Source organism: Hermetia illucens, chromosome 5 (genome assembly GCF_905115235.1).
Source record: "Hermetia illucens chromosome 5, iHerIll2.2.curated.20191125, whole genome shotgun sequence".
Classification (NCBI taxonomy): Eukaryota; Metazoa; Arthropoda; class Insecta; order Diptera; family Stratiomyidae; genus Hermetia; species Hermetia illucens.
The window spans coordinates 89148675-89172709 of NC_051853.1; the positions used below are offsets into that span (position 1 = coordinate 89148675).

General features: G+C 43.1%; 1 protein-coding gene across 6 annotated transcripts in view; it reads left to right on the forward strand.

Moving 5' to 3' along the window:
* LOC119658037 (calmodulin-A-like) overlaps window positions 1-24035 on the forward strand; it is a 498102-nt gene that overhangs the window by 235288 nt on the left and 238779 nt on the right. For 3 of the 6 annotated variants that reach the window (XM_038065272.1, XM_038065275.1, XM_038065274.1), the window contains exon 1: window positions 18165-18909. The exons of the other annotated variants lie outside the window; for them this stretch is intronic. The gene's annotated coding sequence lies outside the window, so the exon portion shown is untranslated. Of the gene's footprint in view, window positions 1-18164; window positions 18910-24035 lie in introns of those variants that run through there. 6 annotated transcript variants of the gene reach the window in all.

Consider the following 24035-nt stretch of genomic DNA (forward strand, 5'->3'; position numbering starts at 1 on the left):
CTTGCAAATGAGGGCATCTCGTATTTCTGTATGCGATGTTTTATCGAACGGTCCTTCAGTGCGCAAAAACGTATACAGCGTTATTTGGTTGGTTTTTATGGCAACTTCTTTTTTTAAAATGCGCGCCACTCAGTTAGTTGATGTCATAGCGGAGCGCTAGTGGTCTCGTTCAAGAGGGAATACTGTAAAGTTTTGTCCTAACATGGTTCAGTCGCCATCATGTGTTGGAATAGTGAGGAGCGTACCTTTGCCGTTGAGGTTAACTTTTCAAGCGGATGTTCGGTTATTGCAACACAGCGTGCATTTCGGAATCGCTTTAATTTAGCCCCGTTGGCTCCCGTCCCAGACCGCAAATCAATTGTTACATGGGTCACTACATTCAGACAAACTGCAAGTGCGACAAAAGGAAGAACTGGAGTCCCTCGGCCTGTTAGATCACCTGAGAACATTGAAGCAGTTAGAGCGTCAATGTTGCGATCGCCACGGCGTTCTGCGCGCAAACACGCATCTGCCCTTGGACTATCCGATCGTTCTGTGGGAAGTATTCTCCGTGATGATCTTCATTTTCATCCCTATAAGATGGCGATAGTGCAGCAACTTTCAGAACATGACTTCAATTCTCGGATGAACGCGTATGAGCTTCTTCTTGATGTCGTTCCCGAGGGTGCTATTTTTTTTTTTAGCGATGAAGCCCATTTTCATTTGTGTGGGTCGGTTAACAAACAAAACATCCGCTACTGGGCTGACACCAACCCTCGAGAATTGCATCAAAAGCCTTTGCATTCACCCAAAGTCACAGTGTGGTGTGCAATTTCCTCAGTTGGAATTATTGGTCCCTGGTTTTTTCAGGAAAAAGAGGTTACAGTGACAGTGAATTCGGACCGGTATGTAAACATGCTACAGATTTTTTTTTTCCCACGGCTATAAAATTTGGATTTGGGGGACACTTGGTTCCAACAAGACGGTGCAACAGCACACACTTCAAGAGCATCGATGTCTGTTTTGAGGGAACACTTTCCAGAGCGCCTTATCTCAATTAGAGGCGATTTGGAATGGCCGGCACGCTCTCCCGATCTGTCCCCTTGTGATTTTTTTCTATGGGGTTTTTTGAAATCCCGTGTTTATGTAAACCGTCCAAGAACCCTACAAGATTTGAAGACCAACATCCAAGAAGATATTGCCGACATAACACCTGCTATGCTAACAAGAGTTATGACAAACAACAGAAATCGGTTCACGCAATGTCTGGAAAATGGGGGACGTCACCTAACAGATTTAATCTTCAAAACAATGTAAATAAAAACTTTAGACATGTACCTACATTATAAAAAATAAATAAATATTTTCCGATGCATACAATAGTTTTTACTGAGTTTTGAAAAAAGGAAGTTATGCTGTCGCACCCTGTATGTATCATATATATCTTAAGATGATTTCTAGGTCTGTCAGGAGAAGTGACGATACCATCTACTTTGGTTGATTTCATTGGTTTAAAAGTTCCTTCTACCCATTCTCCTCTAGCTTCCGCGCATATCTCTTTCGCTAGTTTACAATTACCTTTTTCCTCTTCCGTTTCTTGTTGAGGTATCAGACACAATGCTGTTACTTTCCGCCGTAAGGTAGAACTCCGGGATATGATTCCTGCAAAACATTTGTCCTCATTTTCGATAAATGTCCTGTCTTCCTTCTCCAGACAGACGGAAGATATTGGTTTGCCTTTGGCTATAGCTTTGTATAGCCTGGGAACATCTACCGCTTGTTCCATCAGGGTACGTCGTTTGATGACTTGACTGTCTTAAACGGACAGTCTGTTATCCTGAGATTCCTTATTATTCTTTCTACTTCCGAGTTACCCTCAATGTCGAATCTAATTATTCTGTGATCCCACGCCGCTCATCAGACTATTTCCTACATTTAGGTCAAGTACTTCTTGCCTGGTGCTGGTCACGAATGAATTAAAAAAGCTACTCACCTCTTCGATTGATCTCGCTGCTTCCCTAGATCTCATGGGCGTTGACATCGAAGCCAGGGAGAAACGATAGCACCTTCCTTTCACAGAACTTTACTAGTGTAGCGACTAATTTTGATAGGATCTGAAAGTCAAAAGTATCCTGTTGTCACGAATGAATCTCAAATTCATCCCCGGCTTCAATTAATGGTTTTGCTTGAAGATGATGCTCTTGGTTTACACAAGAGGAATCCAAAGATTTTCCGCATTGTTCCTCCTTGCAGACGGCAAATCTAACCCAGGTACACCCGGGGTTCTTGAACAAGCACTATTTCAATACTGTTCTGGAACACGCTCTTGTATTTATGCAGATGTTGCTTTTGTATGGTGGAGGTTTACCTGGGCTATGTTAGTACTAGCCATAGGAGCTCTTCTCCAACATCGGAGTATCATCGTCATCCTTCGACGTGTCAGCTCCTTGCGTTTCGCTGCCCGACTTGAGGCCTAGATGATCTAGAGATAGGCCGACCAACTTCTCCTCTTCTATGTGCAACAGGTCTACTTTTTGGGTAGCTGCTGAGGTATCTTTTCTTGGTTTCTCCCTGTGCACTGGCGCAGCTATGCTGCAAAATTTGTAAATGGTGTGGCTATTTCGAAAGATTCGTCTACATCCTCTTATTCAGCCTGCTATTCCACCAGGCCAGCTTGTCGTGAGGTGTGCGTTTCTTACTTTTGATGTCTTGTTGTCACAGGGGCATTGATTGTCACTGTTCACACTGTCTGCCTCGTTTTTCCTAGTGTCTAGACATCAGGTGCCACTGGGGATTGCGGTAAATTTGTGCTTGTTTTGAACATGTTGATACTATCTTCTACCATCGTAGCCTTACCGCCGTCATTTTCTCTGCTTTTAGTCATCGTTTATATTTTATAGTCCCAACTTCAAACTGCTATCCGTACTAATGTCCAGTTACGAATGCGCTATAGGTACCTACGCAGGCAGTGGGATTCCTACGACGATTGACTCTAGGCATTATGAGTATTAAAGAGCCAGAGGGCTTTCACCAAGAGCTCTTTCATATCATATAAGATAGCGCTCCAGGTCACTGCAAAATATCTGCCTCGCATCCTTTCCATAAAATTCCCTCAATTGGCTGTGACTCTGGTTGTTTGTAATCAGCGTAAAATTTTACAATCAAAGTGGAATATTCACCTCTTTCGTCCATTTAATATGAATAAAATAATGGCATGAACATTTTTGCTCGTGAAGGTAATCCAGTAAACTTTTTGATGACATATATATAATGCATGAAATGTCCATTATTGTTTTAAACATTTACCCTCAACCCCCAAGAGATGTTCTTCATCCCAAAAATGTTGTAAACAATTTACCAGAAATGAGTGAATGCACTCAAAGCGATATGGGGAATGGAAATATGAGGTTTTTGATGAATATTTAATTAATTCGTGATTTAATGAAGGTAAATCTTTCTGTAATGCACAGTCATGATTACATATATTGTCAATATTGAATACCTACAAATAAAACCCTAAATAATTATAAACGGACGGTAGTGAGCCTGGTGAAAGGGTTTGGTATGTAGGCTTGGAATCACCCTCTCCCAGCTCCCTACTTTAGGCTTCACAATTGCATGACGTTATGACAAACTAATATAGCGTTAAGACCGAAAATAATAGAATAACCAAATTTGGTCCTGAATTCGATTATGAAAAAGTAACTATGGATAGTTTTGTCCTGAAAGGCTGCACACCTCCGGCTCTGTAAAAATAGTCAGAATGAATAAGCCACTTCGTTCGAGTCTGGAGGTTTGTGCGTGTTATCAATTACACCAGGTGTTTCATTAGAAATGTTAACGTCCACTTTAGCACATCAGAAAGAAAATGCCAAATCCCTATTAGTGCCAAAAACTTGCATTATCACTTGAAGCTCTGAAAGAAGAAGTACCATCAGATTTAAATTTCTGCCTACTGTGTTTCCAAACAATGACGCTACTGATTAATCGGATATACTTTGACTGCGGACATCCAAAAACCGCTTCGGTTACAACGGCTTTCTTTATTTTAAGTAGTTTTCCGGATACAGCCTGGGGACACAGTTCATCGAAGCTACCCTCATCTCAACCTCCACCATTATTCACCTAATGATGAAGGGGCACGCTGCCAAAAATAATTTCACCACATCGTATGTGTAGACTCTAACGACGTCTATGTGCCATGTGTTATAAAACCTTAAATGCAGGCAGTTCATGCAGATTTTGACTTGCTATAATAAAGGTCAATAAACTATACTGGAGATGATCTCAATTTGTCATTGTCACTCACTGACTAATCAATAAAACTGCGTTTGACCGTAAATGTCTTTTTGAGCTTGCAATAAATGATTGCCATTACCTCCTAAAATATGTTTGTTCTCTCGGGTTCCCCCAGCAAACCTAGACACCTCTTCTACTGTTTTCTAGCTTGTAACTTAAGCACAGTCGGACATTCGTCGGCCCCTGAGTGCAATGACCTTTCTCAAAGTATGACCTAACCACTGTCTCCTGTACCTTCTAATCAATACATTGTGCCGATATAGTTTCACCGTCTGTGATTATATTGGGCTAGAGTACTCCGATGGCACCACGCAGCCAAGCCGAAGACAGAAAGATGAAGGCTTTGAGCTTTTGAGTAACAGCGGTTGTCTGTTTCTACACGCTATGCCCACATAGCAGTTCAGAGAGAACGTTGACGTGAAGGGAACTCGACTTAATATCGCTGTCAAAAAATCTGCATTTTCTGACTTTTTACAAAACATCGATAATGAGGTTCGGTGCCGCATTGATCAACGCCTTCAATGCTTCAATCAATCGCAGAATACCTTAGAACCCGAGAGTTGTTGTTGCCGTTAGGGCAAATTCAAGCCCTATCGAACTCCTGTGTAGATAAGTCTATAATGCATGCAGTCCAACTGTTATAATTAAAAAATCGTCTGCAAACACAACTTGTTGCTGTTGGATAGTTTATGGATTAGGAAGGGGAGGTTCAAACCCGATGAAAACTCGTGGCGGTTACCCTTCCTTAAAAAGTTATGTCGTCTCAAAGTTTTTTTAGACCATCTTGGTATAATTTTAATATTTAACTTTACCCTGTGAAGGAGAGGGGATGAAGAGCAAATGCAAAATACAGAAGAAAGTCTAACCTTTTCTCTTTTCTCTCAAAATCCATTGAAAAATTACGGCAATCTTCCTCCCTCCACCCGCTATAACTTTTTAAAAATAATGGCGTTGGAAAAACTAAATATTTTAATATGGTTTAGGTTAGTTTGCCAACTACACCTCGGGAAGAAACACTACTGAAAGATTAAGGTGTCATCCTCCGTTGAAATGCAAAAATGCAAAATACAGGAGAAGGTCTAACCTTTTTAATCTCGTTAAAAAATTATGGAGAAAACCACTCTTAAAAGGGTACAGCGCCTTAAAGTGGAACTACTTTCATGTTAAAATGCTAGGGTGTAACTTCGGACACCATCCCCGCATAGGTAAGGAATGGTATGATGGAAGAAGCGCGAGGTCTTTTCTCTCAAACTCCATTGAAAAATTACGGCGGTTTCCCTCCCTCCACCCGCTATAACTTTTTAAAAATAATGGCGTTTGAAAAACTGACTATTTTAATATGGTTTAGGTTCGTTTGCCAACATCACCTTGGGAAGAAACACTGTTGAAAGATTAACGTATCATCCTCCGTTGAAAAGTTACGATGCTCCGAAAAAGGTCACGATGTGCGGCCGGGTGGAAAGTGGTGGAGGAGCAAAGAGGCGTCCCTCTTTTCTTGAATTTGGGAGGGAGTGCCTCTCGCTTTTGCCTTCATACCCTGATGGGGCGATGGGGATGAAAATTCGATCTTAAGTGAAGTTTTGAACGGGTAAATCATCACCTCCGTATCATATTGTGCCGGACGTTTTATGGCGCGTCTGCAATTTGCGCGAACTTTTAAAGTGCCAAGCCTTAAAGCTATCGACGAGTAATGCTTCGGTCATTTAGAACCCATCGGGAAATCTTTCTGTTTGTCGTGCGTCATGCATGAACGAATGCATAACCCTCAATAGTACGGTAAAGATACCGTATCAAGAGCTTGTCAATAATTATGTTTGGTGTCTGAATCACGTTTTCAAGCAACAAGGCTTTTTAAAAATTGGGAATCGTAGTTCCAGCACTCAGGTATTTAGGAGGCTAACCCTTTTAGACAATCACAAACTTTCATGACGTTGCAGATATTTCCAGTTACTTCGGCATTTCTTCTTTGTTGAACCTCACGGCCCATATATGCGATGTTTCAACATTTCCCCTTATTATGTACTACATCATGGAAATTATGACCTCAGTTACCACAGTTTGAGTATTTCCTCCCAATTTTCATTTCGAAGCCCATCTAATGCAATTTTAATGTCATCGAAGGGTAAAGAGCAGTATACCATTTCTAAATATATTTCCTTGCCATTATCCCCTAAATAGCGCCAACCACACCATAAGAAATACGGTTCAGTTGCCTTCAGGCTTTCTCGAGAGGGTTGCACATCTCCTCTACAGTTCTACTCCGTCGTCGGTCATTTTGGTACGCTAGATTCTATTGCATTGCATAGTCAGCAATGGTGTATACCGGTGCCATCTAATCAACACCTCGATATCTGGTGTCTCCGATTACACAAAGCAAGTATTGGCGAAGGCTTGGAGGTATCAAGAACACAGAAAGAACGTGAGCACAGAACAGTCTCAACTTTTTGCTGGTGTTGAAATACGAGGGGCTGCATTTTCAAATTTTATACAAACAAGTCGGAATACCGAAAGCTGGACGCTTCGGATATAAAGTTTTTGTGTTCATCTTGTGTAAGAAATTTCCTATACATATTTCTCCGGTCATGCATAGCAAAAAATTCAAAATATTCCTTGATATTTGTATTCGCAACCTCCAATCAACCAGTTCATATGAGTTCACTTTGTGTGATGATGGCGTCATATACGTCTGAAAGTGCGATAAATTCACGTGAAATGCAAAACTTTCAGCTTCCATAACTTTGTTAATAATAGTTTGATTTCCTTCGAACCTCCCATAATTATTACATATAATTGTTTCAAATTTTGCACTTCTTGAGGAAACTAAGGGGGTTTCGGATAAATTCCGGAAATATGGTAAAATACCACTATTAATTTTGTTTGTGCAGATATTGAAACGTGATGTGATTTCGTATGATGTACCGTTTTGATTTTTTTCGTTGGATAGATTCTGACAACGAGTCCTGTTACACTTTTCGTTGTTTCACTCATTATCAGAAATAAGATCAATTTCGAAAGGAACTAATCGAGCCTTCTTTTGATGCATGGCCCAAATGACCATATTGTGTGCAAAAAAAATTGTACAACCCCCTTTGCATGTATCAGAAGCCCCTTTATAGTCATGCCTTTAATTACGCTGTCACACCACCACGCTATTGCCTAACCCTGTCTATTTAAGAAAATAGGTCCGTTATAGAAATAATCACTTTCGGCTCCCCGCACTCCTCACCTCTCACACAAATGTGAAAAATGTCTTCGGAAAATACTAACCGAGGCTTTTCATTTGATACCTCACATGACTATATTTGGTGACAAAAAATTTACGCCACCCATTTGCATGTACGTGAACCCCCTTAAATTCGACGTGTGTGTGTGTGTGTGTGTGTGGTGGGGAGAAGCTACAGCTTCCGAGCACTCAGGCCGTGTTGGCCCATTGTACTCGCGTCCCCCGTCTAACGGAATATTCCGGATTCGTTAACGTATCGTAGGATTTCCGTTAGTGGATGTGATGCTACCCGTCGTAATTGGAGAACATCGGCACCAAAGATCTGATGCCTGATACGTCCATAGGCGGGGCATTCACATAGGAAATGCTCCGTGGATTCCGCTTCCTCATTACAGGAGGGACACGTATCATCTTCGGTAATTCCTATTCTGAACATATGCCCAGCTAGTGAATTATGGCCTGTCAGAATGCCCACAATACACCTGCAAGTCCTCCTGCTTCTCGACAGGATAAACTTTGCGGTACGTATGTTGGGTTCTGGCAGGAAAAGTTTGGTGTGTCGAGCAGCATTAAGGCTCTGCCACCTGTCATTATGGGAAACCTGTTCCCAGTTTTTGAAAACAGATTTAGCCAATGCTACTGATACCCCAATTGCTGGCTCCGGTCCCGGCATAGGGGAGGTTGACCCCTCTTTCGCTAAAGCGTCCGAGATTTCATTTCCTTCTATGCCACAGTGACCAGGTACCCAGAGTAGTTCCACCGTATTGAATCTAGACATAGAATTCAAACGGTTTCTGCATTCCTGAACGATTTTCGAGGTGATCAAAGGACTGCTCAATGCCCTCAGTGCAGCTTGACTGTCACTGCAGATTGCGATGCGCCTGCCCTTCAACCGCTCGTCAATCACCCAATTTGCCACCCTTAGGATCGCATAAACTTCGGCTTGAAAAACCGTTGCATATTGTCCCAAAGGAAAAGCCCACTTCTCGTTTTTATTCGAGAGGTAGACTCCGGCTCCAGAACCCTCTTCTGTTTTTGAGCCATCCGTGTAGAAGACTTCCGTATATCCCTCCACGCATTCCTCTGGGTCTTCCCAGTCCTCTCTACGCTTCAGGGTAACTATATATCTTCTACCAAACAGATGTATGGGGACACGAGAATCGGAAGGCATTGTAAGAACTGGATTCAGTCCTCCCAGTAACTCTTCCAATGCTCTGTGCCCCCCACATCCGTTGTTTTCCCATAGATCTAATCGAATTAGCCTATGGGCTGCTCTCATTGCAGTGCTTTGAATAAATATATCCAGGGGCTGCAAATTGAGTAGTGCATTCAGAGCTGCGCCGGATGTCGTGCTCATGGCACCAGTGATACCCAGACAAACAGTTCTTTGCAGTGCGTCTAGTTTACGGTGAAAACCTTTTTGTCTCACTTTAACCCACCACACTACGGATGCATATACGAACATCGGCCTAATGATGGCAACGTATATCCACATTACCACATGAGGTCTGAGTCCCCATGTCGAGGCAAAGGTCCGTCTGCACAGCCCATAAGCTGTGAGAGCTCGTTTCATCTTTACCTCTACATGTTTGTTCCAAAGAAGTTTTTTATCTAGAGTAACCCCCAGGTATTTCACTTCTTCGGAGAGTTGAAGGGTAGTACCCCTCATCTCAGGGAGACAAAGTCCATCCAGTTTTCTCCTTTTTGTGAATAAAACCATTGTGGTTTTATTTGGATTAACGGACAAACCATGTCTAAGGCACCAGCTGTCTATCAAATCAACGGCACGCTGTATATTCCTACACACCGTTCCAAGATCCCGATCAACAGCAAGTACAGCCACGTCATCAGCATAAGCTTGAGCGTGTATTGGCAAATTTTGCAGTTCGCATAGCAGTGAGTCGATCAGCATACTCCACAGAAGCGGCGAAAGCACACCTCCTTGGGGGCAGCCCTTCGTTGCCTCCGTAGTCAGGTAGCGATCGACCCCTACCTCAGCGCACAGCAATCTTTGCGTTAGCATAGCATGGATCCACTTAATTAAAGCATCATCAACACCATGCGCTCTGGCGGCATCACAAAGTTTTTGAAAAGGCGCACAGTCAAAAGCCCCTTCAATGTCCACAAACACCCCCATCGCGTACTCACCATTCAAAGTTGCATCCTCTATCTTTGTGACCAAAGAATGAAGAGCAGACTCACAGGACTTTCCACGTTGGTAAGCATGTTGGTTTTCACTAAGTGGGTGTGACCTAAGTGCCTTTCCACGAATGTGACGCTCCACCAGTCTCTCCAAACCTTTCAGCAAGAATGAAGTCAAGCTGATCTGTCTGAAGTTCTTTGGATTAGAATAGTCATCTTTCCCAGGTTTCGGTATGAAAACTACCTTAACCTGTTGCCAAGAAGAAGGCACGTAGCCCAGAGCAAGACATCCTCGAAAAATATTTGTTAGAGGTCGCTCTAAATGCTCCATACCCTCCTTTAGCATTGCCGGATAGATGCCATCCATGCCAGGTGCTTTGAAATGTTCAAAGGACAGTATCGCAGCTCTCACCTTTTCAAGGGTAACAACCGCTTTCGCAGTGTTCCAGTTCCTCTTGCAACACTTGCGTGTTGAAGGGGTTGCAAGAACCGTCAACTCTCCCCCTACCACCTCTCTCACCCGTTCCCCCGGGTGGTGCACTTCCAGGAGGGTCTGTACTGAGTCCAGTCTGGAGTTCGTGAAAGTACCGTCGGGTTTTCTAAGAGAATCCAACTTGGCCGACTCATCTCTTTTGAGAACTCTGCACAGCCTTGAAGTCTCCCTTTCGCCTTCCAGTTCCTCACAGTACGCTCTAAAGGAGTCTCGTTTCGAGCACCTCACGAGCCTCTTATATTCACGTTGTGAGTTCCTGAAATTTAACCAGTCTTCGTTCTTGTTACTTTTGCAAGCACGATTTAGAAGTCGCCTGGTTGATTTCCTGAGTTTTTGCAGTTCTCGGTTCCACCAAGGAACTGTTTTACCGCTTTGGCCTCGGGAAATAGGACAAGCCTCTTCATAACACTCTAAAAGTGTGTAGTTCAGAGTTTTCAATTCATCTTCCAGCACCAAAGGAGTCCTTAGTCGCCTAGGGAACTGTACTTTATTGCCAAGAAGTTCATTGAACTTTGCCCAATCCGTTTTCCTAGGGTTCCGTCTTTGTACTGCAGACTGTTCGCCCGCAATAGTCAGATTGAATTCTAGATATCGGTGATCTGACAGTGAGACCTCGTCTAGCACTCGCCAGTGTGTAATCAACTCTAACAATTTTGGGGTACAGATTGTTAGGTCAATTACTTCGCTTCTTCTCGGTCCCACGAACGTAGGGGCGCACCCCACGTTTGCAGTCATAAGACCAGCTGAAGTGATGAAATCAAATAGCTTCTCTCCTCTTGGATTGCATTTGCTACTGCCCCAACAAATATGTTGAGCATTCGCATCGCAACCTATTAAGAGTTCGAGACCACTTGATTCTGCATACGCCACCAGATCCCTAAGTTCTTGCGTCGGTGGAGGATACAAAGAATCATAGGGTAAATAAGCGGAGGCAACTATGATGTTTTTCCTCTCGCCATTTATCTGGTATTGTATGATGACCGTAGCTAAGTCCTGGGAACAATATTGTCTCAGCATAGTTGCCTCTAACCGTCTTGACATCAGGACACAAGCTCTCGGTCTTATGGATCTTTCGTCGTAGAAGATCCTAGCCCCCTTTACTGATCCAATACCACAGATTCTGTTAAATCGAACCCACGGTTCTTGCACCAGAAAGATATAGGGGAAATCCTGTAGCTTTGTCATTCTCGCTGCCAACAGGTAGGAGGGAGCTTTGGCATGCTGCAGGTTGATTTGACCAATCTTTATGTTTTTCGACATAAACTTAGTCTATTGTCTTATAGAAAGCAGTTAGAAGCGTATGCGGCAGTCCGCGTATGACGGGGTTTCCCCCACACCGTACCGCCAGAGACTCGATCCCCTCGTGATTGATTTCTCTGTGAAAAGCCGTACTTGGGAGTACCGCAATTCCCATGTTCTCATCCACGAAAGATCTCACCTCATCCCGCAGAGCATTCGTCTGTTTTCTACTTAGCACCTTACTTGGTTTGCGGTGTCCGGGTTGCATAGATTCGATCACTCGAACTGGCATCAAGTCAGTTTCGTTCACGTCTCTGGCTACCCTTCCTTCCGCCTGTTCCTTGGAAGGTGTAGGAGAAGTTACTAGCAGGTAGGATTCACTCTGTAGTCCCTTCCCCAGTGCGAGCCCCCATACGGGGGTTCCGCCCCTGTATGCACTATCCTCCGCGCACGTCTCCATTGTGGGAGAGCGCACCGAAGATGCTGCAATTTGCTCTATGTTGTGTGAGTCGAAGACCATCATTGTTCTTCGCTCTCAAAAATGGAGATGATGCCCTACAGTCTCCTGATATGACTGAATTTCAGTCTATATAGGAAAAAGTGGAGCACCATATGGTGACTTCCCCTGAGCACATTTAGACTCTGTTGGTCCAGTTCGAATACCAAGTTGAAGCCCTCCACGTTTGTAGATTGGTCCTTCCTGGCATTCATGAACTTTACCCTCCAGTGTCCAAAGTCCATGCCCGGGTTCTGTTCACCCAGCAAGCGGATGATGTCCTCTGCCTTCGTTCGACGTAGAAGGATGTAATTCTCTGAATGTCTGAGCGTTAACAGTTCCCACCTTTCCACTAATAAAACGGTGTCAATCACAACCGTCTCTGAAGAAAACGCGTGCATTTAGTAAACCGATTTTTATAAGGTTTTGTTTTACACAAAACCTTAAAAAGCCCCTTCCAAATATGAGATTATCTCCAATGTTAGTTCAACCAACTTGAAGCCCAACGATGTTCCATATTCATGATCACTCACTTGACACATTACCCTCTCAATCCAAAATGGGGTGCCTTCTTGAATGTGGACTGTATGATTTCCTGCAAGCTGCTTTTGGAATTACTAAGTTACCTTTAGTCGTGTTTTGGCGAGGCAACTCTTTGGATTTTGGCTTCCATGCGATCATTACTTCAACGGAACAGCTTTCTTGCAAAATTTAATCATATTTTATTTACTATGATTAGCCGACCCCGCTTGCGAACGGGGCAAAGCCTGAAAAAATGAAGACTTTATTTACTATCATTCATAATCACCAACGGCGCAACAACCTATATTCAGTCCTGCCTTAGTAAGAAATTCCAAACATATTGATTTTGCGCCGAGGTCTCTAAAAGCTCTCTGGCTGGTCTGCCTCGTTTGGTTTTTCTTCCATTGATATTGCCTTTATAGACTTCCCGGACTACATCATCCTCACCCGTGTAAATTAAATGACCCGCCCACCGTAACCTCCTTCTTCTTCTTTTTCTTCAACCTTTGTCCCGTTCACAAGCGGAGTCGACCCGTTGTGATTGGTTTCGCCATTTAGTTCTATCAAAAGCCTAATCTGGATACAGTCGCGATGCTTTCAAATTCCTATGCAACATATCAAACCACGGTTGTTTCGACCGGCCTTTTGGTTATTTACCAACTTCAATATTCAATTATTTACCAACTTCAATATTCAAGCCAATTTTGGGAAGTGAATTCTCGTTAGCGCGAATTACGTGACCATACCATCGAAAACGCCTCTCTCGCACTTTTTCCACGACCGGTGCAAGTCCCTATTAATCGCGGATACCCTCATTTCAGATGTAATCAAAACATATCATGCCAATATTCCAATACAACATCTTCATCTCCATTCCCACAAGATGCAATTCGTTGTCTTTTATAGTCGGCCAACACTCAGAACCGTAGACAGTAAAAGGACTGACGATATTATGGTAAATTTTAGATTTGGGAAGTTCGTTGATATCCCGATCACAAAAAACACCAGTTGTGGAACACCACTTCATCCAGGTTGCGTTAACGCGTGATATGCGAGATATTTAAATCGCTCAGTTCTGGGCAGGTCATCGCCGTTGATAGTGATTGTGCCTGTTTCATGGCGATCGGCCTTCCAAAATTCTGTTTTATTTAGATTCAATTTGAAACCGTGTTGCATGGGGTAATCATTCCATTTTTGGACAAGTTGCTCGAAATCATTTTTGTTATTAGATGCAAGCAAACATCATCTGCATAAAGCAGTGTAAAAAAGCGCTGGACGTTGGATGCCCCTTGTGACGGTGTCCATAACAAGAATAAAGAGCAGTGGTGAGAGGACGCTTTATTGATGAACACCAACAGATACACGAAGTGGTTTTGATACACCCGCCATACTTCGAAATTTACTTTTCGGATCGTGGTAGAGCAATTGAACCCAGCGCACGAGTTCTTCTTGCACGAAGTGTTGCGGTAAAGCATACCAGATGAGTTCGTGTTGCACACGGTCAAACGCTTTTCCTAAATCCAGAAATGCAATGTAGAGAGGCGATGCTTCTCAGGGTGTTTCTCCATATGTAAGCGCAGAGCGTGTATTGTGTCAGTACTTCCGTAGTTCTTGATAAACCCGGCTTGATTCACGGTTATTTCAACGATTTCGCGAATACGGTTGTCAAGAATGCGTTCAAAAATCTTCATGGTATGGGAAAGTAACCGGATTGAACGGTAATTTAAACATTCTGCTGAACTATCCTTTTTAAGGTTTTGTGTGAAACAAAACCTTATTAGAATCGATTCGATGTCTGTCTGTCCGTCTGTCTGTCTGTCTGTCTGTCTGTCTGTCTGTCTGTCTGTCACAACCGATTTATTCGGAAACGGCTGAACCGATTGTCACGAAAATTGGTAGGAGTATGTGATCTGCCGTTCCCTTTACATGCAGCAACTGACGCCATTTTGTGTTAAGTTTAAGGGGGGCTCCCCATATATGTAAAAGGAGGGTGCAAAATTTTTTTTCACAAAATGTGGCCATGTGGGATATCAAATGAAAGGTCTCAATTAGTACTTTTTGAAACTGGTTCAATATTTTATATGGGGTGAAACATAGGGGAGTGAGGACTCAAAATATGACCCCCAAAAAGTGTAACAGGTCTCGTTCTCAGAACCTATCAAACCGAAAAATCTGAAAAAAATCTCAGTAGTGCATCTCTGTGAAATCTAGGCCTCAAAATATATCCGGTTCCGATATCTGCACAAATAAAGTTAATAATAGTATATTTCCACATTTTAGAAATTTACCCGGCACCCCCCTTATGTTCGTCCCAGAAGTACAAAATTTGGCATGCATATAACGAAGAGCATAGTGCACAATTTGGTCAAGTTTGAAGAAAATCCTACTATTATTAACAAAGTTATAGAGGGTAAAACTTTACAATTTTTTGTGAATTTCGTGGACTCTACAACCTGCATGACGTCATCATTACATATCAATTCGTCAATACCACAGGAAGTAAGTTCGTATAAATTGAGTGGAAAAGAATTATTTTGTTTTAGTTCTTTAATAATTTGTATATGAATATCAATTATTCCAACGAGACATGTGTGTATGTAGGTATATAGTATATGCGTGCTAGTGAACTTTGCGGGTAGAGCCTAATTCAGATAGATATAAGAAGTAAATCGAAAATATGGGTACGATCAATTTATATACGAGCCTATATGTTGTACAGTATTCGAAAATAGGCAGTTTGTTTGTTTAGGGTGAGCGTAACATCTACGGCTGTAATATGTACGTATGTCTCGTAGTTTTGTAGTTGGATACGGGTATAAAAATGTGCGTTGAAATTTCTTAGATAAGATGAACACAAAACCTTTATACCCGAAGCACGAGCTTCCGGTATTCCGACTTGTTTCCATATTGGAGATGCGGTACTTTCTTGTCAGTCAGATGGTGTTCTACCTTTCCTACCTTTCCTAATAACCCAATTGTAGAATTCACTGAGCCAAAGTGTTGGATCCCAGCTCTTCACTTTCCAGAGCACAGATGGGATGTCGTCAGGTCCTGTTGCTTTCCCCGATTTGATTCGTTTTATTGCTTCCTCAACTTCAATTGCGCTGACAGGTGGAAGGCTTCAGTATCCTCTATCAACCGATTGTCAGAGCGAATTCTAGGCGATGTTGTAATTCGAGCCCGGGGCACAATGCCAACAAGAGTCCATTTTGTCCTCTGAGTTCATCAAGACTGAGAGGTGAGGGCGACTGGATAGGCCTACGATTGTTGAACTTTCAACAACAATCGCTTGCGGTATTGCTAATTGAATAATCAGCAGTCCATTATCATTGGTGTTTTTATGTAAGCTATGGGAGCAAACGTGTCGCTTGAATAGACCTCTTCTTTTCGTTGCCCTGTAATTCGTTGCATGTAGAAGCCGTTCAACTCGCGATTTCTTCCCTGGTTTCGTAGCTTTGGCTTTTCGGGGCAAACATTCTTTGGAGGATTCTTCTCTCGAACGTGGTCAAGAGTTCGCAATTTTTCTTTCATGATCATTGTCTTACACAGTAAGAGCCTTGACCCTATGGTGAGACGTTTCGAGCGAAACAGTTTTTGAGGCTGAAATAGGCTCTGGTGGTTGCCAACAACTGTGTGCGGATTTCATCGTCATAGCTGTTGTCGCTTGTGATTTTCGACCCTAGATAGGAGAAACTTTCAACGGTCTTAAAGTTGTAGTCTCCTGTCTTCATTGTTTTCGTTTTACCAGTGCGATTCGATGTTGTTCGTTTATTGGTTTTTGGCGCTGACATTGCCACCATGTACGTCGTCTTGCCTTCATTGATGTACAGCCCAAGATCTCGCGCCGCCTGCTTGATCTGAATGAAGCCTTTCCCACGGCCAAGCTGTTAGGACATCCCCTTGTCTTAGACCGTTTTTGATGTCGAATAGTCTTGAGGGTGATCCTGCTGCTTTTATTTGGCCTCGCACATTAGTCAGGGTCAGCCTAGTCAGTCTTATCAAGTTCTTCGGGATGCCAAAGTCTCTCATGGCCGTGTACAGTTTTACCCTGATTATGCTATCATAGCTGACCTTAAGGCGATGAATAGATGGTGCATCTGATGTCCTTATTCCAACAGTTTTTCCATGACTTGCAGCAGAGAAAATCTTTTCCTGATTTGCTTGGAGTGAAGCCTCTTCGGTATGGACCAATGATATTCTGGGCATATGGAGCTGGCAAGATAGTGGAGAATATCTTATAGATAGTACTCAGCAACGTGATACCTCTATAATTGCTGTACCGCGTGATATATTCCTTTTTATGTATGGGACAGGTAATGCCTCTTTGCTGGTCCACCTTGAACATAAGTTGATGAACCGCTTGGTGAAATTGGTCGCCTCCATATTCAACCAATTCGCCAATAATTCCATCGGCTCCTGGCGCCTTATGGTTTTTAAGCCGGTGTATTTCACGGACTGTTTCTTCTATGCTTGATGGTGGTATTTGTCCGTCGTCTTCAGTTGGCAGGACCTCTAACTCGCTGATATTTTGGCTGATGAGCAGTTCATCGAAATATTCAACCCCTCGCTCCAGTATGCACATTCTGCCGGAAATCAGATGTCCCTCTTTGTCTCGGCAGGATGAGCATCGAGGTTTACAAGGCTTCCTGCTGACTCCGGTCCGGTTGCTCCCTGTAGTTTTCAAGTTCGCAGACCTGTTGTTTCTCCCAGGCTTTTATTTTCCATCTGTGAAGTCGCTTCTCCGGTTGACGGAGTTCGTCTCTGCGCATGCCGACGTTCTTTGAGAATGCAACGTTACTGGGTACACAGCACACTTCTGTTCCGTTGCTAGCTTACGTTCATCGTCGCTATGTAGTATGATTTTGATATCATACTTCGGACAGGCTTCAAGAGTCCGCTCAACTGCCTCGTGGAAAGTATCTTTCTGCGACTCTGCGTCCCCTCTGTAGGGGCGAGAACGTTTATGAGGCTTATATTTCCAAATTTACCTCTTACATAGTCTTTTGCTTAGATCTCCAACCGGCTTTCCAGCCTTTAATCTTACTGCCATTGAGGGAACATCAGGGATATTACGGTATCCTTGCTGTGGTAAGACACTGTTGCGATGAGTGCGATGCATACCGGATTTTGTATAGCCATTTTAGATCGTCCAAGGCCAGTTGATGATGTTACAAATCTTTATATGAACAAAGCATTGAGTCGGTGAACCGTGAACTAGTTCTACAGGAAGCTGTGAAAACCAGACATAAATAGGCACTGATTTTAGGAAAAGCATTCATGAATTTTTAGATTGCGATTTCACTCAAGAAACGAATCTGCTAGTTGCCCACAAATTCAAAATATTTGCAAAATGGGCAACATCCTTGGAAAAAGGAGTGAATTTTTTACAGCTCCAAGTTTGCCAGTGTTGGAATATTACTCTTGTTTACTTTGTTTCATTTTTTATTACAATTTCCCACGATATTTTGAGGAGTGAAATATTTGAAGAGAAATGTATGCTTTCCGAGGTGATTGCATCAAGCTTTTCAACACCACCGACTGTAAGTTAGAGCATACCCACATGGAAGTCAACGACGTATGGTTTGTTATTGCACAATCGAAGGTGGGGATCCCGCTAAAAGGCAACGACAGTCCAAAGACGCACGAGGGGCATAAAGAAAGGATTGCATGTGCACAAGCAGCAGCATGCTCCCAAAATGAATATCCTTGCAATGGTAAGAAAGGAGGCAGAGTCACAGCAACTCCTCGACGATAGAGCCAACAGGGTCGGTCGGAGCTGTATCTGTTGAAAATCGTTTTGGGGCACATAATTCGAGCTCCCGAAACTCGGAAAAGTTTTTAGTGTGCCGGCGAATTTGTATGCGGAAGCACGTTCCTCGCTCACTCGTTCGAGTGACGGTTGCCAGCCCATTAAAAGCAGTGCATTGCAGAGGACGTGTTATACAGTAGACTGGGAGTTCCACTCCTCCCATACATTCGCATCTTAATAAAAGAGTCTTTCGAACCTACTCGCTAGCGAATATGTGTGACACTCGGAAAATCTGAATTACTTGAATGAGTTCATTCGACAGAATCATTCTGTTTACCAAAGGAACCTCTTCCATTTGTTAGTGCTGAGAACTCCACGCCTCGCACAAAGTTACGAGTTCTCAACACCTCGGCCAAGTGTTGCAGTGCGTGTCCAAGTGTTATGCAAGAAGTGCAAGAATGTAATTTTCAAGTCGGTAGTTCTGCTTCCTCTGTAAGAAAAACATCCTCGAAATAATCAAATTCCAGCGGATCTGGTGCGGGTGACGTTTCTTTTAAGTTCGGTCCGTAATTATCGAAACAGTTTTCACTTGTGCAATATCCCATCGGCTCAACTGTGTGTTATGTTCGATTTTCAAAGGATCCGTGTCCTGAGCAGAAGGATGCAATCAACGCATTAGTGAGTACAGGAGCACCGGGCGGAGCAGGGTAACCCGCACGACTTGTGACTTACTGACAACAATCACAAGGCCATTGATAGAAAGGAAGGTTTGTTTGGAGAGTTTCATTGAAAAAATTAATTGACAAATAGAATAGTGAAAAGAGAAGAGTGGAAAATCGATGGGAAATTGTTGTTTGACTCTATCCTGTTTGGTGAAACTGATTATTGTAATTATAATAGAATAGTTAGGGCATGCCATTTCATTTAATCAACACTATTTGACTTTGCTAGGCTCATGCACACATCACCGATCCTCATGCGGGGTCCAATGATCCGCAAACGTACCGTTCCCGCTAACCAATGTATAAAGCACTCGAAGGATGAAGCATCTGCCCCTATCAACATTCTTACGTAATTGCATGGAATCTCGAGAACAACTACATATAATTGGGTTTTGATTCATGCTAGGGGTGTGAGTAGGTTAGTCCTTATCATTTAGGCACTGGAAAATGTGTGTTAAGCTAGACCGTAGTAATGTTTGAATATGACAAGGTTTTCAACACAGGAATTGCAGCGAATACGAGTTCAAATGTGAAAGGAAGTTGTGAGCTTATGTGCTTATCGGTGAAAATCATAACCCTTGAATTACCTCGGAAGCCAATAGTAATGGGGCCTAAGACGCTTGAACATTTATTTATAGTTAAGATGGGTCATCGTTCTTAAGTTCTTGAATTAATAAAGAAGGGGAAGTGTATCGTTCGTTTGGTTGATAACTCATCTACGTCCTTTTTTTTTTGTTTGAAGTACGAAAATATAGGTGTATAGGTAAAATGTAATAAAAGAGGTAACTAACATATTAAGTGTTACAGCTCAAGACTTAAAGATAAAATGCGGTGATTGGTAGATGCTTCCAGATTAACCGAAGTTGGTTTCAGTTAGGATTTTTAAATCTGTGTGGTGTGGAAAATGTTGGCCATTTACTGGCAGTATGTGATTGGCTTCTATGTTAGGGTGAGACTTGAGCCACATAGGTCTATGTTGTAAGTGGAATATGCATCAACTGCAACATATCTCTCCGAAGCCTTCAACGATTCCAGTGATCAGCGGTTATCGGTCATTGGCAGGGAAGTTTCCGCTAGTACCCTCTTGAGGAACAGTCATTAGAGATTAACAATTCAAGAAATGTCCTGGGGTCAAAGCCCCTTCATCATTGTTATCCTTGCTAATCGTTGTTAATGAACAACTTCAATCTTCAATGGTTTCTGTGCAAAAGTATAAGTATCAATTATTTTCGTAATACGCAATTTAAGTGATTCAACCCAGGAATTCCAAGGGCCCTAAAAATGAGAGCTGAATTGGTCCTTTGATTCTCGGCTTCCTCCGTTGAGATTGGTTCCATAATTATTGTATAAATCCCGCATATCCCACGCCTTGCCACAAACTGTCCTGCTGCAATATAAACCACGCTAGTCAGAGCACTGGCGATCTCCGGAAGCACAACGTTTATTTATTCATATTAATTGTGTGGAAGTGCGTATTGTTTTTTCTCTAAGCCAGGATGTGGAATCACCCAAAGACATCAGCAGAAACCGCTGAAACCCCATGATTCGTGGACATAAATCCGCACCTACGTACGCAAACCACACCTGCGCATCCTTCAACCACTCACCCCGTGAAAACGTCATTAGATATTACTTCTCGCGGCCGTTTGGCAGTTATGCTGCCATTGCTGCATGGCTCTCGCACGTCTTTCCCTTTCCGCTATACAAAGCTCTTTTACGCATTTGTTACGAATGTCATTAATTCCCGCCGTTTGTATTCCGACCGTGCTTCACCAGAAGATGAACGCTCGGAATGTTGGTCCTCCATGCCGCGAGGCAACAACCGGTATCTGGTCTAGGCCTGCCTTAATTAAGAACTCCAGACATCCCGGTTTTGCGGTGAGGTCCACCAATTCGATATCCCTAAAATCTGTCTGACGTCCTGACCTACGCCATCGATCCACCGCAGGCAGGGTCTGCCTCGTCTTCTTTTCCTACCATAGATATCGCCCTTATAGGCTTTCCGGGCTGGATTATCCTCATCAATACGGATTAAGTCACCTGCCCACCATAAGCTATTGAGCCGGATTTTATACACATGCAGCGACTGCAATAGAATATTGCATGCTCTGCGTCTTCTTCCTCGCCTGGGCAGGTTGAACGCGCTGGTGAGTTGTCATGCCCAAACCTGTGTAGATATTTGCGGCACCCATCGTTCCCAGAAAGAAGCTTGGCTAGGTGCTAACTACAGGCTCCATGGTGACGATTAATCCACATACGGACGATTGGAATCAGCTTATGCTTCCATCGGCCTTTCGTTGAACTATCCCACTTGGTCTACCATCTGACCATTGATGATACCCTTTCCTCACTCTTGATCAATTGCACACCGTCTTAGGTTGTCGTTCTCCTGATGTAGATCCGCGACATCGCTTCACCTAAGATCTCTACCAACACTGTTGTTCCCATTTTTTAGAGAACATTCCCTCGTCGAGGATTTTTTGCATTGTTTGTACAAACGTGTCTGGTCTCGTGTACGCGGTAGCTTTCACTGATTTATTGTTAATACCATCAAGTCCAAGTGATTTACATCACCTTCGTTGTAGAGGTTTTTAAAGTTCCTCTTTTTCCTTTGTTTATTCGCTTTCTGCAAATCGTACCTCAATTATTTGAACCTGGAGAGCAGCTCTTCGAACGAAAAAGAAACAACAAGTTTTTTTTTATTATTTCAAATAATTAATCGTTGGAAACACCGCATAAATACACTCGGATACCAATCTACGTTTCGCCCTGGGAGCTATACTACCCTTTGGCCACCTTTGATCGGGTGTAATCCAAGCGTTCTCGGAAGTGATGTATTTTTGTAAAAATGTATTTTTCCAGGTTTGTTGTATTATTAGATGCAACAGCGATCATGGAATTCACTACCGAGGTACTGCTTGCTCACTCTCAAAGCTACGGGTACGGAGGTTCGCAGCCCCTGTACCGAAAGTTTTACTCTCATTTCTTTCTCTATATTACTTCCGAGTTCTGCATGTCCTTTCCAAAGTCATTTTCGTCGACAGTTGGGCGTTTTCCTTCTACCTACCCCCTAGGTAAGCTGTCCAGTTTAAACCTAACCTCTCTTTCGACGTTTTTCATGTTCTGATCAGGCGAAGAATTAGGTCCACCATAGACACGCATGGTCTCTAAGGCCAAAACATCGATCGGCATCATTCCAGTTATCGCATAGGTCGGTTTACATGTGGCATGCAGTGCAGTTATCCAAACTGCTGGGTAGTGTGGCATATATGTATATAGCAGGTTGCTTAGCCTAAGAATGCATTGTGGGTCCCCAACACTTGAATTATCCTAACCAGTGTCACATTAACATTAGACGCCTTAAGGCAAACTTGTTATAAATGTTACTTGAAATTTAGCCTCGCATCTATCATCACTTCAATTTGTTTTATTGCTAGTTTTGAAGTGATAACATACTTCCGCATTCTGACAAGAGCAGCGGTTTCCTTACGCCATTTCGTATTGAATACCTATACCCGTCTCTGCACCAAGTTAGTCCCTCATGCTTCGCTGTGTAATTAGCTTCAGGTTTCTTCGAGCTTCCTTGTAAATACACTGCTTTACCTTCTTATCAACCCTCCCCATTCCTTTCTGGGCCGCTCATCTGGCCCGATGTGACGCCCATGGAAGATCAGACCCTATTAGACCAGTAGTTGAGCCTTCAACTGGGGTCAGTTTAACACCTTGGCATCGATGAGTCGCATGCCGTCCCGATGCCCTCCGTGATATGAAGAGTGTATCCAATATAGTACATTGGTTCAACCATAGATCTATGAATATTTGCTCGTCAGTTGCTACTGAAGACCAGCCTGACGTTTTCTTCATTGTTTAGTGAGCAGGTCTCCGTATGGCTTGTTCTTCAGAGCGAAGACGACTGCCTGGTGATCACTATGTGTGTAGTGTTTACTGAGGTTTCAGGGCATATCGCGAGCTACTGAACGACTAACAAAAATCAGATGCACAACCAAACCGCACTTCCAGAAAGAGATGTACTCTCTAACACGACAGACTACCAATCCAATAGGAATGTTCCCGACATCCAGAAGCTTACGCAATATCTTAACCGGATGATCGCCGTTTGTGTACGCCTTCATGGACCTTTCTGAGGCTCACAATGGATGCCTTCTGCAAGTCCCGTAGCTTGAACTGCTCTCTGATGTACCTAAGAAGTAACCTCGTCTAGGTACTTGGACTGCATAGCGACCTCATGCTTTTGAGCACGATAGCACTTTCCCCAAGTAAATCTTTGACTTGACTGCGGAACCCTTTGGCTTTGCTCTTTGCAACCTTTTCAGCTCCAACATTACATTCCTCTTTTGGTTCCTCCGTACCCTAGTGGCATTTTCCCACAAGTCTTGGAGATCAGACTCAGCATTCACCCTTCTTAGTATGTCTGCGTATCACATACCTGTGCTTGAAATAGTTATCGCTTGAAGACGGATCCTGATTCTCTCTTTTCTCTTTTTAAGTTTTTCTGGTTCACCTTTTCACGAACGCTCTTTTTTCTCTGCCCATTCACGAGTATACGGTTGGGTGACAGCTGCGTTGATTGAAGTTGAGGGAGCAATACTAAGGCTCTTCGATTCTTTGGCATGTTCCCGCGATTTGTTGTATAGAACCTTGATGGCTCTCACCATATGCTTGTGGCACATTGTGTGTGTCTTTGATAAATTTTTTGCTCCAAGCAAAATGCAGAAGGAGTCTTCCAGTTGGGAATTTCATTCCACAGTCTTTTTCTCCAGATTGACCTTCATTCTTCTTTCCACACATTTTGTGGCACCAACGGGGCTCCTCTTTCCCCGATCTTTTACCCCTTTGGATATTGGAGGAGATCTGACAATTGTTGAGTTTCTCTCCTGAGGAGCGTTCCCTATCCCGTATCCCCTTACGATCGGTTGCGATAGGTGTCACTATGGCTTTTGACGATCACCGTTCTGCCCTTGGCGCATCTTTCTGCGCTTTTGTTAAGGGTCTTCTAGAAAGCGACATGCTAGTCTTAAATGCCTGTTTGTCCAAGCATTAGCATACTAGAGTTCTGAATCGTAAGTTTTCACCTTCTACCCTCGACCATATTGGTTTATTAATTTTTGTGACCTTCTCATAACCATTTTTCTCCACGGGCGGCTTACAAG